The sequence below is a fragment of the Thunnus thynnus genome, chromosome 12, assembly GCF_963924715.1.
Source record: "Thunnus thynnus chromosome 12, fThuThy2.1, whole genome shotgun sequence".
In the NCBI taxonomy this organism is placed as follows: domain Eukaryota; kingdom Metazoa; phylum Chordata; class Actinopteri; order Scombriformes; family Scombridae; genus Thunnus; species Thunnus thynnus.
The window spans coordinates 10,221,915-10,235,512 of NC_089528.1; the positions used below are offsets into that span (position 1 = coordinate 10,221,915).

The 13,598-nt window shown below is 39.3% G+C and overlaps 1 long non-coding RNA gene across 1 annotated transcript; it reads left to right on the forward strand.

Moving 5' to 3' along the window:
- Positions 1 to 1,896: 1,896 nt before the first annotated feature.
- Positions 1,897 to 8,607, forward strand: LOC137193399 (uncharacterized). The gene is made up of 3 exons (XR_010930810.1): positions 1,897 to 1,970; positions 5,139 to 8,295; positions 8,468 to 8,607. It is a non-coding gene; the product is annotated as an uncharacterized lncRNA (long non-coding RNA).
- The last annotated feature ends 4,991 nt before the right edge of the window (positions 8,608 to 13,598 follow it).

Here is a 13,598-nt window from a genome sequence, read left to right on the forward strand (position 1 = left end):
ACATGATCAACCTATAATGGAGACCAGCTCCAGCGTGCAGGTGTTAACAAGGATAAGAATTACAGCTCAGGTGTTCTGCCTATGAGAGCCGGTTGGCAATAATGAGGATGTTTTATATAGAGGGAGTGTGGATAACAGAGCAGAAACTAACAAAGTATCATTAGTCCCACCAGGGATATGAAAACTTACAATACGAAGTAGTGAGTGGCATCTACTCATCTGTGCCTCTGAGAATTATTGACTGAACAAAGGTCTGTAAATAGAGACAGGTTAAGGTTCAGGTGCACTCAGCTCAGTCTCTCTCTCTCTCTCTCAGCGCCTTCAGACCTGCATTCAGCTCAGAGGCTCAGATGTTTGAGTCTGAATCTGGGCAAATTATGATAAGCCCGGGGCTAATTTTGTACATGCAGATTTTCCTGTTTCATTGTGGCTTTATACTGTGATTTTTATAGAATGGGAGAAATTGTGTGCTGAAGATAGAGGGATTTGAATTCCTCTCAATAGTTGTTCATTTTTATTATCAGGCGGGACTTAATTTTAGGTGGCCATCTGCACGGAGATAATTAGTCTTTTCATTTTGTCTTGTTGAAGGAAGACACCAATTGAGTCATTTTGGGTCAAAATTATCTTTTTTTTAAATGCATTTTTATGCTTGTGAATACATCGTTTAGATCCTTCGAGTATAAACACCAGAAAGTTGTTTACCCTGCAGAGGACATTTGTAAGAACGTCTATCAGCAGAAAAGCCTTCTGTACGTGATTTCCCAAGGCATGATTTCCCTGTCACCATGCCATTTGATTATAGCTTATCTATCCCGCACAACATAGAGAAAATCAAATTGGATTGGGTTGGGTTTTATTGTTTGCACACAGTCCACCTGCTACACAAACAAACTACAGCATGATTTGGCACAGACATATGATCCCTTTCCCAGTTGATTGAGGGAACATCTGAGCCCTTATATTTGAGCACCTCCAACTGTAGGAAACTTTTGACATGATAATCCTTAGTGCTCTGTGAAGCACAACATAATATCTGATCGAAAGCCTTTTCCCTTTAAAGTAGAAAAAATAGAAAAAATGTTGAGCTTATATTATGTTACAGTATGTCTGTGTCAGGTTTCATGTTAAGATGTACTTGCTACAGCATCGTAAACAAAGTCTGAGAGAGTTCAGCACACTGCAACATAGCACTCTATTGCACTTTGCAATAGACAAAAACCAAGCAAATGAAGACATTTTCAACACTTTGACAACACATGCATTGATTTTGTAAAAAAGCTGCAAATAAATAAAACACAGACATATTCAAAATCACATTTACCAATTTGGCAAAGAAAAAAACTGCAATACAAAAAAGATGCAAAGATGTAACAAAACAGAAAAAATATAGCATGAAAGTTCATTCTGAAAGTTCATAGCTTGACAAAATGGTCCCAAATCAAAGTCCACTAACCAGCTTTTTTGGAGCTTTCAACCATATCAGATTGTTTTCGTCAGCAGGTGGTTTTTGCTCAGTTGTTATGGTGATAGATCTGTTGACTTACAAACTCACTAGTTGATATGATACGCAAAACACTTTCAATATTTCTCATCTATGTTGGCTCATAAGTTCAGAAATATAGTTTGTTCTTGACCTTGACCTTGAAATATTCTGATTCGTAACAAATACTGAGCTCACCTGTCAACTGATCCATATCCATGACAACTGAGCTCCATCCACTGATGACCATGTGATATGGTTGAAAGCTCTAGAAAAAACTAAAAGCGAATCTTAAATTGGGATTGCTTTGTTAAAACAAAAGAAAAATTTTCAGGGGAAAAGGAAAAGTTTGACATTTTGGGAAGTACACTCATTTGTTTTCTTGCACAGTTAGATGAGAAAGATTCACACACTAAATATGAAGCTACAACCAGCAGTTGGTTAGTTTAGCTTAGCAGTGAAACAGCTAGTCTGACTCTGCCCAAAGGTAACAAAATTTGCCTGCCAGCACCTCTAAAGCTGACCAATTACCATATTATATCTAATTGTTTTAAAACAAAATGTTGACTCCAAGAGGCCACTGCTCCTGGACAAGAAATAGATAACAAAAACGTCTTGTTTTTACAAAAGCTCTTTCCAGTCTTTGTGCTAAGCTAAGCTAACTAGATACAGCTTCATATTTATCCTACAGATATGAGAGTCGTATCAATCTCCCCTTCAAGAAAGCTGAATATAAGCGTGATTCTCAAAATGTCAAACAATTCTTTTAATTACATTTGAAAATTAGTGAATGATATTTGCAATACAACTAGCACTAGTCTTCTGCTAATTACTAGTGCATGTCAGTTGTTTAGTAGCCTTAATCTGTTCTGTTTTTTTAAATGTGAAATATGTGATGTGAAAGTGGTGAGGATGTTTTTTGATCATTTGCTTGTGTTTTGTCTACTTGTTTGTGTTTTCTCAAGTTGCTGTGAGATGAGAGCTTTTGGCCTTTGTACACCATATTTTTGAGCTGATGAATAAATATATTAATTAATATCCTGCCCACTATCATTGCACTGTCAGCCTGCACATGCAACATTACCCCCAGAGACCCCTCACCGCTCACCATGCATTATTTGTTCACCAACCAGCCCCCTTAAACAGATGAGATGTATGTTCCTGTGAACCCGCCAGGAGCCGCCACCGCTCACTGCTGCAGTGAGGAGGGAAAATAATGACATGTCATCTGATAATGGGTGCATTGCTGACGAACTAGCCCTTTTAATGGATTTATAATTAATGCTTGTGTGTTGGCCGATGCCACTGATGGCTGCAGAGAGGCTGGATAATGTTCTGGAACTACAAAGTCATTTTAGATCAGTGTGGATCAAGCCGAGGCCACAGAATCAGAGATAAGAGGTGCATTTTTATTCCATGAGAGGTGCTGGGCTGGCAGCTGCAGCCCAAAGAGCTTTCTCTCTCTCCTCTTCCCCCACTCAGTCAGGGCATTAGAGTCCAATGACTCTTCAGGCTACTCAATACTTATCACTTTAAGGACTGAGGGGCATTATTGTTCAGGTTTTTGAGGTCAGTGATTCATATCTGGACAACACAGTCATATAATTAGTCTGTCCAGCAAGGTGAAATTTTTCATTCACTAAACTTCTTAATCCAAATTTGTTGCAAGCAGAGTCAGATAAAGGGAGTTTGTATATTGAGGAATGAGGCTGTGTTCTGGGCTTTCCCCCTTAAAGGTCCAGTGTGTAAGATTTAGTGGCATCTACTGGAGTGGACTTGGCAGAAAAGGAATGTAATATTCATAAGTATGTTTTAATTAGTGTATAATCCCATGAAAATAAGAATCATTGTGTTTTCATTACCTTAGAATGAGCCCTTTATATCTACATAGGGAATGGGTCCTCAACCACCATATTTCTACAGTAGCCCAGAGCAGACAAACCAAACACTGGCTCTTTCACGTTTTTTGCAAGAATGAATGAAGGGGTATTCAGCTGGTTATGATCTGCAACCTCACTGCTAGATGCCACGAATAAGAATATTTTTTATTGAGTGGAGATGAAAGGCACAGGCAATGAAAGAGAAGCTTTTTGTGGCCATCTGGTGACTATTGATTGATTAAGTGACAATAACGCTGGTTTGTTTGATCTTAACACCTTATTTCATGTTCTTCTAAATATGTTATGTATTTAATGTGGTAAAGACCAGATGAAATTTGTTGGAGTGGTGAAAAAAAAATGCTGAAGAGCTAAATAGAATGGCGGAAGATTTGTGTAGGTGGTTATGGATTGACATGCGTTTGACCCAGAAATCCTACTTCTTCATCTCACAGTTCAGGGGTTGTGAGTGAAAAAAAAAGTGATTTATCACATTGCGGCACTATGTCCACCAAGAAATAACCTGCATTTCCTTGGCCCGAGTGTCTGTTCAGACCAGAAAGTGGCACAGCAATATTTATCCATGCGGCTTCACGAAACAGCTTGAACACTTTCAGTTAATAAATTATGTCAAGTCAATTTATTTATAAAGCACAGTTAAAAACAACAAATGTTGACCAAAGCACTTGACAGAGACATTTGAGCACAATTAAAAATTTAAAATGAAAATAAATAGTTAATAAGTATGACAGACATGTCAAGTTAAGACAGTTATTTCAAGGAAACATACAGCATTTGTACAGTATCATCCCCTCCAGTCTGATAACTGACTACAAACTATGCTGCATTTCTTTTGTGGAGCAGGTTATACTCTGGACTGGGCTGCGTTTCTGTACCTTCATGCGTTAGTAGTCAATGGCACAAATTTGCATGTCAGAGTTCCCAAAAGCTCCATTCAGATTTACGAACACTCTGCAAACACACTGACTGCAACAATTCCACTTAAATTCATTAATTTCCATCCAAAATGTCAATGTAATTAATGCTGGTATGACTGGAGCCCTACATTTCCCTACCAACTCCATGGAAATCTGTTATGTAGGTTTTTAGATTTCTTGCTAACTTACAGACAAGTAGGCGCTCCATGGTGGGTGTAATAATTAACTTGAATGAAATTAGTAATTAGGGGGGGAAACATGTTTTTCATACATCATTGAAATCAACCACTTGACACAGAATTTCCCATCAAAGGCCTAACAGATGATTTTAGGAAAAATCTGGGACTTGAATGGCCGTCATGGGGAGATCAGGTTTGAACAGGCACACCCCCTTACTAATGGAAAGCAAATGATAAGCTGATATGATTATTTTTGATTAAATTCCTAGCTTTGTGGTTTGATAATTTAATTTTCACGTTTACTTGATCAGTGAGGCTGAAGGCATTAACAACCGCAGATGTGGTATATTAATGTTTGTTATAACTTCTTGCTATTTTTTAACATTGTATTGATTTATTTACCTGCAGTTTGAAAGGGAGTTTGATCAAAACTCCTCCAAATGTCAAACGTTAAAACATGCTATGTGCTGACACACACCGAGGTATGTTGTTGCATGTGTCATGTGCTATATCATACAAATTTGTATGTGCATGTGCGTTATTTCTGTCACTTTTAGACTTCTTCCAGTCACATGCACACACTTTTTGTCTTGCACACAGGCCCTATCTGTGCCCCTGAATCTCAAACATCTCCCGCTTTTTCACATAAACTTATTTTCAGAGCTTTCGGATGCTGTGCCCGCCTTTGATGCACAACAGCAAGTTCACCCTCTTTATGACTGAAAGAGCGACAGATGTGCAAATGTTTCCCTCTCTCATCCGTCTACAGCACATCAGACTGGAATGAGGAGTGCCAGTGTAGATGCCGGTCAGTGAAACTCAGTAAGACACATTCACAGCCTTTTATCCTGTGTTGTTGAAACAATAATATCAGTAGAGACCATCAACCCCCCCTTGCCTGAACATCTGAGAGAATATGTGTACTTCATCTACATGACTTGCCACATTTCAGCATATGAGATAGAAGGTTGCATCACTTAGCTTCTTCAAAACAGCTCAAAGGCTTCTTCATCACTTGACTGGCAAGAAGACGGTGCCACGGAGTACAGCAGTGACACAAGGCTGGAATATGGGATTTTTTAGAAGTGATGGAATGTGTTCTTGATGATCAATGCTACGGGTGGAGGGAGGAGAGAGCCTAAATCTATCATTTACCATGCCCACATTTTCCCATCCAGTTGGAGGGTTTGAAGAGGCAACCTTTAGTCTCAGTACAGCCTCTTTCACCTTTAGGCAGCCGTCAGTCATCTACAGCATGTTTTCTATTCATGGTATCGCAATCCAACATGATACATTCAAGATGCTCCCAATGGAGATCCTTTCTAGGATGCACACTCCTTCCTAGATCAAAAAGACTACAGCAACCATTTGGCCCTACAGCGAGCACAGAAAAACACTTTTATTTCAACTTCTCCCTCATGATGAACAAAGGACAAAAAACAATCGGGGCATAATTCCAAATCCAAAAATGTTTTCACAGAGCAATTATGCTTTTTATATCTGTAATTTTTATATTAATTATTTGAACTTCTATTTGAACAGTCCACAATTTTCTGTGCACTTTTATTCTTTTTAGAATCATAATAAATAATGTGTCTCTAACCTTCAAATGAAGGATGACAACACTTCTGACTAAACACTGGATGTTTTTTGCTTTATTCCTTAAAAAACCTTTCATACCAGTGTATTCTGATTCACAGGAGACTAAATGGGGCAGAAGGGTTGACAGAATATAGACTGCTACTTTTTAATTACTGACTCTTCAGTTCCCGACAGCTCTACAGAGCGTTTTGGTGTCTTTCAGGTCATTATTTTGGTTTTTATGGCCCCCAACTTTACTGTTTTGGTTCACTCTCATCACTCACATTGGTGTTACCTTAAGGCAGCTGTTTTCAGCAAAAAGGCTCTGATAAACTACCTTCCCAGCACCAAATGGTAGACAGACATAGTTAACGACTAGCTGCTGACCATAGTGAAGCATTTAGCAGCTAAAGAGTTTGCCTGATGGACACAAATGTTACTCTAAATGAATGCTCATATTGGTCTGTAGCTGTTGGATTAGTAAGTAGGAAACTCTGTCTTATATGTTCATTACATCAACTTTGTAAGATGACAATATGTCAATGTTGTATTTAAAGTGGCCAAAACTCAATTAATACAGATTAATAGGTCTTTTTCACAGCAGACATTTTGATTACATTACTAATAACAATAACAATGGTCCTGCTCTATTCAGGTGTCCCAGTAAGTCATCACAGTGTGACAGTGAATCAGCATGCACAATAACACGACCCTGAAACCGAAGCAACTAAATGGAAATCAGCCACCATTAATTTTATCATTTACATCTGTGCTTTTCCTACTGTGACATATCAAAATGTTTTCTGTGAAATTCAATTCAATTCATTTAAAATGTTTTTTGTCAGTTCGTGTTGGAGGGTTGTAAAGTTCTTACAGAAAAATTCCACCTTGGCCCCTGATGCAATTTAAACTTTGAGGAGGTTGTCTTTGATAAAAAAAAAAAAAAAGTGTTTTTAGAGACTTCAGAAATCATTGAAATTCGAAATACTGTTTTGTCTGTTTTGTGGCAACTCCGATTATATGCAGTATAATAGCGCCATACTGTAATTCCTTCAACTAATTTCAGCCACTGTATAACACATCTTAAATTCCCCCTGGCATATAATAATAGGTCTTGTATCATAAAAACTCAATTAATCATTTTCTGATTGATGGAAAATATCTTCAGTCTAATAAATCTCTGCGTAAACAAAGCTGCAGCTACACATATGACCTTTAAGGAACTCAAAAACCCAAAACAGAAAAAATATGTTCTTATTGTTTAAGGATATGAATGAACTTGGTCAAATCCTGATTGACCACAGCAGGAAGAAAGACAATAATCCCACATTTATCTATTTTATAGAACAAGGTCATTGTACTTAGTACTAATTATTTTTAAGCATTTACTATCTTACACATACTGTATATCTACAGCACCCTCACATTGTTTCTACCTTCCTCTACTGTATATTACAACCCTTTTATAATGTCTTTCTAATGAAACATCATACCTCAGTAAGACCTACTTTAAAGGTGCTCAAAGCATAAACCTACTGTACCTACTGCTGATTCTAAATTAGTTTATTTATGATCAGTCTCTCCTTGTTATCTACCCACACTAGTAGAATCTTAAACAGGCATGTTTGATAAAAGATGTGAAACTCTGGAAAACTACGTAGCCGCATAGATTTATTCATCCTGTCTTCAAAAGAAAACTGAAAATTCAGCTGGCAAAAACGACCTATAGCTACGTTTGAGTGATGGATGCCATCTAGTGGCCGTAGTAATTATGACCTGGAGAAGTGACGCAGTTCAGATGACGTCAATGTAAGATGACAAATTTACATAATCAGAGGTGACGGGTTGGATGGATGGCTAGATAGATAGATGCACGACTTAGCTTCAGGAGACCACTGTTCACTTCCCGTCTCCAACCACGAGTCTGGACAATCAATTATGATTGTCATAGTGTTTACTGTTGCCATGGTGATGAAGGTTGCCTAACTTTAAGGATGTAGTAACTTTAACCCACACTACATTTCAAGTGATTGTTTTTAAACCAAACCATGATCTTGCCTCTAGTGTTCTCCCTTGTGTTTTCCATGTTTCCCCTTTTTCTTGTGTTGTCCCCTGTTTGTCTCCCCGTGTGAGTGTGTGTGTGAGTGGCAGGCATGGCTCCTCCTTCCTCTGGCTTATCCCTGATGTGCAGCATCTGCTCTAATCAGCACACCTGCCATCCATCATCTCATCAGCCAGTCAGTATATCTTCCCCGGATCACCAGCCACTCTTCGCCACATCCTTCAGTCAGCTACAGCAGTAGTCACACGCTCTTGGCTGCTCAGTCTTTGTGCAATGCTGAGTTATTTCCTCATGTTCAATACTTTGTGTACTAACGTAAATTCTCCTCTGCTCTCATCACCACCTAGTTACCTCTGCCTGTCCGCCGATCAGCCTGCTGCCCACACCACTCGCCACGCTAACTCCCTCTGACTGAACTCAGTATACTCCTGTTGGACCGACGCCATTCCCCTACCTGCTCACCTGCCTCATCCCCTGTATTACAATAAATCCCTTTCTACATATACTATTGAACTGTCTCCTGGTTTGCATTTGGGTCAGCTCACACAACAGATCACAACAGATCTTCCCCTTACCCCAAGTGGTTTTTGTGCCTAAAACTAACGAGACCTTAACCACAGTGTCGTCACAACATAAAACATAATCATTTTTTGACAGTGATTTGTAATGGTTTTGGAAAGCACTGATACAGGCAGCATATAGGTATATGGTTGTTTAATAATGAGTATGTGTTGGATTTATCACAGTGTTGTTGAAAGCTTAAGTAGATCTCTCGATTGCTTTACTTTGTGTAAGAGTGTGGTCAAAAGCTGACACGCTTTTAGTATAGCCTTCAGTCTGGGGTGAAAAGTTAATTGTTAAATCAGTCTGATTGAGTCAAACAGCCCTGCAAACGTTATTGACTGCATGCAAAACGTGTCTTGTTTATCAGTTGTCAGAAAGTCCAACCTGAAAAAAAGACATTGCATTCTGATTCAGGTTCAAAGTGGATCTATCGATTGCACTCCCTTCTTCTGTCGGTGAGTGATATAGCTGCATTTTGAAGATCTCTGCAATTGATCTATTCCTCCTTTAGATAGCAAACATCTGAATTACTTATTCATTACTCAAGTACTTGACTGACACACACACAGTTTGAAATACTGACTAATTCACTTTGCCAAAAAAAATCTATTGGGCACAAACCAACATTTTCAGGATGAGTGGTCTCTGCAAGTCTTTTGAATTGAATAGAATGAATATTTGAGGGTGAATGAAAAAATTGTGTTTTTCCTGCCTGTTAATTAGTTCTTATAACATGAATGTGGGAAAGGAAGTGTGTCCTCTATCAAACCCAAAGTTAATCCCCTTGAATATTAGGAGGGAGGTACCTCAACAGGCCCCTCATGGGCTCGCATGAATACCAAATATGGACTTTTCTGAAGTGGAGAAGAATGCTTCACCTATCTAATTTCCTGTTTTTTTGCGATAGCAGTTCTCTCCATTGAAAGTAAATCACGTCACATGGTGAGCCCCCCCCCCCCTCCCTTCTCTCCACTCACACAGACAAAGAAACAAAAAGAAAAGAAAGAAACTGGCTGGTGATGCACAAGTCATCAATTCATAAGTCAGCTCTGACGTGCATCTGTCCTGTATTGGCTCAGTTGGCCCAGACTTGCACACAGACTCTGAGTTACAATTGCTAAACCACCCAGTGAGTTGTTCTTTTACCCTTGACTTAAAACAGAGAAGATTGTGTCCTGAAGACAAATGAGGCTGACTGCTGGCACAGAATGAAAGGTATCGTTTAATCTTGGAATCGGATACAATCTAAGTGGGTTAATTAGGGTACACCACCACTCCTTCCACCACAGGGAAGATGTTGTGTTGATACATCTCAACAAGGGCACGATCTGCGATGCATGGTTATGAGCATGATTTACATAGATCCTTTTCAAGTTCGAAATATGATCTGAAAAATAGGAGTGGAGGAATCAACAGCAATTTAGTGGCCCGAGATTTTAAATGCCATTCACTTGCGAACATCTCACACAGTCAGGAACAACTTGTCAGAATGTGCTTTGATGGAAGCTGTAATATAAATAATGAAAGACTAAAGACTTGGATGCAGAATCCAACTCAACATAACTGCTTCAGCTGCCTGGACAGACAGTGGAACGTTTACAATGTTTTATATGTAGTTTATCTCACTATTTCACTCTATGTATTTTGGTAATTTATTATACCCCTATTGGGCTATACATGTATTTTGCTATTGAACTGGTACATGAGTACTTCCCATTAAACACACAGTGGCTGCAAAATGCTTTGAGCTAAATAAACACTAAGCTAAACGATAAGCTCACAATGACAATGATAATGTGATGTTTAGAAGATAATGTTTTCCATATTCCGTAACTTAGTTTAGCATGTTAGTATGCTAACATTTGCTAATCAGCACTAAACACAAAGTACAACCGGGGCTGATGGGAATGTCATTAGTTTTGCAGATATTTGGTCCAAAGCAATGTCTGCACCAAATTTAATGGCGATCCATCCAATAATTGTCAAGACATTTTGTCAAAACTACAATGCCATCCTCTTGGTGGCACCAAAGTCATTAGAATTCATACTGTGGGCACCATGAATGTGTATACAGAATTTCATGACCATCCATCTAATAGTATATTAGTATAGTGATATTTCAATCTGGATCAAAGTGGTGGACTGGCTGACCAACATACCGGCCAACAGACTGACTTTGCCATCCTCAAAGCCATCCAGATAGCAGGGTTAAAAACTGGACACATTGATATCACATGTTAAAGTATTGTATGGATCAGGAAGAGAAATATCCTGTTCAAGTACTTTTTCATCTCTGAATTTTGCATTTATTTTCTTTAGCCACTTATTCTTGCAGTATATAGTGCATTTCTTTACTTGCATTACTTATGTAGGAGAAAATTTAAGCTCCTAGAGTAAAGGTCATGTACTATCTTTGTGGGCAATTCGATTAAATTTGGCTATCAGAAATAATTAATAATTATATTAAGTAATAGGATTTAATTTACACTAACCCCCCCACCCCCCCCCCCCCCCCCCCCACCCCCCCCCCAAAAAAAACAACAAAAAAACTAAATACCCAAAATTACCATATATCAATAGCTAGTAAAGGTTGAAGGATTTTGGAGTTCTTTGCAGAGAGAGGTTGGCAGTATTTACTTTTGTACAACATGAAATAGACAGTATGTATATTCAAAAGCATTTATTTAAAATGATAACAAAGGTAAAACACACAATATGTAATCTAACCAACTGTATCTATATATACAAGTGTGTGTGTGTGTGTGTGTGTGTGTGTATCTGTGTAGGAACACAGGCAAAACTAAATGGTTGACTTTGATTCAAAATGGCGGCTAGGACCACATGGCGTTAACTACAAAGCAATATGGCTGTCAAAGGAATAACTACAATGATGGCAGGATCAAAGATGGTTGCCAGAACTGCATAGTATGTGTGTGAGAGAGAGACGCAAAAGACCTCAGAACTCAGACCATGTGCTGACTGAGATCACATGTGCATGTATGTTTAAGGCCAATTAGTGTAGGGTACAGTACCAGGTTAGAACACAGGGGGGAGTCCGGGAGAAAACGAGTAGTTACTGTTGCCCCTGCAGCACCAGTGAGGAGTAAGAGGAAGAAACAAAGGCACTTTTATTGACCTGGTGATGTCATGGAGGGTCATAGGTCACACTGACCAATGGTGATTGGAGGAGGGTCCATAAGCATCAGGTTCCAGTTACAGGATGTGACTGGATGAGAGGTGTAACTTTTAAAGTTCAGTTTTTCTCGCAATGAACATATTCATCTGTGGAGCCCTAGATTCCCCCCTTTGGTCTCAGGATTTCACTTGATGTGTGATCCTGAGAGCAGTCATCGTCTGATCTGTCTATTGTCTGGTCACACTTCTAGGCCAGAATTTATGCATATGGCCTTCTACTGAATGCCTATCTTGATGCAGTAGGTGGACATGGCAGTTATGCTCAGTGTCCCCATGCAGCCTTTTGCCACTGCCCTTTGGGCGGTTGTGAGGGTGATCTTTTGAAGCAGTAGACCTGTGTGACAGTTCAGTGTCTGAACTGGCAGGCTCAGTTGTTTTTCCTTTTACTTTGGAAGTGACAACAGTTTCCCAAGCCACCTGTTTCATCTTCCTTATGTTGTGCATTGAGAGGTTATGATGTGTCATAAGTACAACATGAGTGCGAATGCACATGAAGGTTCTGCAAGAACAAGGACTTGAAGGTGGAACTTTCTTCTAAGCCTGGTGCATTCTGCCCTGGAAGTATGCATGCCTCAAACATTGGTAATAATCTCTGGGATGCTCATGATGGAAATGTTTAATTTGGAGGACTGCAACCATTGATGTGGTTTCATCAGCAGTAGAAGAGAATTATTCTATTAGTGTTTGACAGAGCTCTTTGTAGTCATTTCTTACACCAGGAGATTGGGCTGTATAAACTTATGGACAGCTTTAGAGCTGGTTTTCCACACAAGTTTAACTTTCTCCCTTTGGATTGCTCGGGGCAAGTCAATTAAATTGTCGTCTATTTCCCCAAAGTAATCAATGTCAATGTTGTGATCACAGTTGTCTGGATTAAAATGTTCAATGTCCGTAGCTATAAGCTCAAACACTTCAAGGTGGGGGCACTGTGAGGTCCTTTCCAGTGAAGGCAAAATTAAGCTAGCATTACTATGGACATTTTGCATCACATGTTACAGCTCTTTCTGGTTGAGAGGCACGGGCTGAACAACTGTCATCACTCTTGTGGTAGTGCAGAGAGGAGGCTGAGCAGTCCTGGAATGTTTTAGTCCCCCTTTTGGAAGGATGAGCACTGATGAATGTGTCATGCATCAGTGGCTGAGAAGACCATGGGGCAGAATATCTTCCAGAGGATAAACTACATATCTGCTCAATGTCTGTTTCAGAGAGATCGGTCGTCAGGTAGCTGTTAGCTCTGTCTTTCAGTGGAGGTTGAGGAGCTGACTTCATTCCCAAGAACTTAGGGTCGGTTGGGAATTGTTCCCATCTTCTGAATGGAGAGAGAGTTAACCTTTCATTAAGGGAGGGAGTGAATTGGAGTAACTGGAATCACATGATGAATGGCTGAACGACTGTGTGGGGACAAAATGTTCTGATCTGAGCCTTAATAATTCGTCCTTTTGTAAGATCTAGCTCTGCTGAGTGCAGGTCTTCTAAGTAGTGCATGGCTTTCTTATTAGCCGTCTAAATTCTTGGAGGAGGCAAGCATTTTGCACTCAAGGGGATTCTACCTCCTTTTCTAGGGCTGCTTTGCTCTTGAAGGCAAGGCTGACTATAATTTTCTTTCTTTAAGGGTGATGCTTCAAGGTGGATTTAGTGTAAATGAAACCCTATTAATTAATATAATTTTATTTCTGATAGCCAAATTTAATCTAAATGTCCAAAACAAACCCACATGAA